Source organism: Limulus polyphemus, unplaced genomic scaffold, assembly GCF_000517525.1.
Source record: "Limulus polyphemus unplaced genomic scaffold, Limulus_polyphemus-2.1.2 Scaffold7807, whole genome shotgun sequence".
In the NCBI taxonomy this organism is placed as follows: domain Eukaryota; kingdom Metazoa; phylum Arthropoda; class Merostomata; order Xiphosura; family Limulidae; genus Limulus; species Limulus polyphemus.
In genome coordinates this window covers 22932-25578 of record NW_013673417.1, presented here as the reverse complement: position 1 = coordinate 25578, position 2647 = coordinate 22932, and positions in this window count along the sequence as shown.

The window sequence follows — 2647 nt, the reverse complement described above, 5'->3', positions numbered from 1 at the left end:
AGTTGGACATTAACCAACATATCTTCACGTTAGTGTAAGTTGGTCACTAACCAACATATCTTCACGTTAGTGTAAGTTGGTCACTAACCAACATATCTTCACGTTAGTGTAAGTTGGTCATTAACCAACATATCTTCACGTTAGTGTAAGTTGGTCACTAACCAACATATCTTCACGTTAGTGTAAGTTGGTCATTAACTAACATATCTTCACCTTAATTTTGCTCCTGTTTTTCCTGATTACCATTATATCTTGGTCCCCAGTGCATAAAAATAGCCCCAAACTGCCACCCTAATGGTGAAAAATATCGGGGGAAGCGTGTCCCCCGAACCTTCACTGATTTCTCTTGTTTTTTGTTGAATTAACTGCAGTGAATTGTAAGTAAACATCAGACATCATCTAAAAGTTAAACCTGAGAATATCTTACAATAATGGAGCGATGGCGTGGCCGTATATATATCTATCTATATATGTGACCGAAACAATAAATATAAATATGTCCGAAACGGCAACACGGATAGGCTTTAAACTTTGGTAAAAATGTTGGGTATGACTAAAAGAGTACAATCCGAACACTTTTCCTGTGCAGTACTTCCCAGAAATATAAATAACAAAGAAAATGTTCAATTTTTGACAATGAAGTAGGAATAGTACGATCAGTAAGTATGAGCACAAACAGCCGCCTGTAGGGCTGCGTTTAGTTGATTTACTCCTAATTTAAGTAACAAATCAATCAATATGATAGTCACTTTCTCTGAATCCGATATTAAAAATTATGTATGTACACACAACGATACACCTGTGACTGAGCTTGAGAGCTTATAACGCTAAAACACGCGGTGCGATTCCTGCGTTAGGCACAGCGCAGGTTATTCATTGTGCAGGTTTACGCATAAAACAAGTTAACATAATGACAGTTACGTAGATAACGCTGAAATTTGTCAAACTACACTTTCAATATTTAATTATTATTTTTCGTTTTTGTTTTTACTCACCGCCATTGCTCTTCTCAACAGGTCAATCTGGAATGTAAAAAGTATTAATTTCACACTTCGTGGACAACACACAAACATATTTAATTTTAAAATTACTTTATTTTAAGAAACAGAATATGGAATGTAAAAAGTATTAATTTCACACTTCGTGGACAACACACACACATATTTAATTTTAAAATCACTTTATTTTAAGAAACAGAATATGGAATGTAAAAAGTATTAATTTCACACTTCGTGGACAACACACACATATTTAATTTTAAAATTACTTTATTTTAAGAAACAGAATATGGAATGTAAAAAGTATTCATTTCACACTTCGTGGACAACACACACATATTTACTTGGATTTTCTGGATAAACAATCCAACATCAAAAGAGAATTGATACTGTGTCTATCGTTAAAGACTTCTCAGTTGAACGTATGAGAAAATGTTATAAAACATTAAAGGAAAAATAACTTCTATTATTAAACAAAAAACAACTTTAAAATGTATCACATCAAATGCATTTTTTGGGAATGTGCAGAAACAAAAAATGGAGCCGGTTTGTAATATAATATTTGTTTAGTAAATATATACAACTAATCGATATGCGACACTCTTTTGAAATAATACGTAATTAATAAAAAAATTGGATCTCCTAATGCTTTCTTCTCAAGTGTAATCTATTTGGGAGCTTAAGCTTTACAAGTTTACCGACAGAGGGAGCTAGTTAAGTGAATTTAAACTTCATTAAAAAGGGATTTTTTTTTTAGCTGAAATATTTTCCTTATCAAGTTTGAGGGTCTTACTCCGAGATGTTGTCACGAGGTTTCCTCACGAGATAAAATATTTCTAAACTATATTAGGCCTAGCCTGGAATCGTAACTGTTGTAGAAAGTTTTTCGTTATTCCGATACCCAAGAGGAACCGGACTTCAGTCCATTATTAAGTTGAATTAATCAACTGGACGGCCATAGTTTCTGTAATAAATCATTGAAAGATATTTCTCTCAAAAGGCTGTAAATTATTTGTATTACTAAAAGTAATATCCAAAGAAGTTTTCTTGTGTTTAATCAGTTATTTGAACACTTTACCTCGTGACGTAGTGTGGAATTTAACGATGATATTGTGAGGCTTTCCTTTAGGGTCGCTTGAACATCCAGGTAGTTGTCTTTCCATTTCTGAATTTCATTCCAAACTTCATCACCAGGTGGAATATTTTTCTTTTGCAAATTCTATTAGGATAATTTATGAACCAAATAATTGGAATAAAATATTTCGGATTCAGTTTGTTGCTTTTTAATATTGAACATTTTAAATTAATTTTCTTCATAGAATTTATCAAACTATTAATGATTGAAGTAAGTTTACGGTACGATTTGCTGTTATTATTTGTTTTATTTCACGGCTACTGATTAACACCAGGGTTTCTAGCGGCAAAAAGATGTCATCTATGCATTGATAAAATACGATTCACTCGTCAACTACATTGTTTGATTTTGTAATTTGTTTCTTAACACTACTTGTTCAGTCTTTAAACTCGGACATATTTATCATCACAGAAACAAAATAGAAATATATTTTTTGGAACGGCAAAAGAAAAGAAAAAGATTATTAGCTTTACTCTACTTGCAAATTTCTGTGAAGAATTAAGAAATATATTAG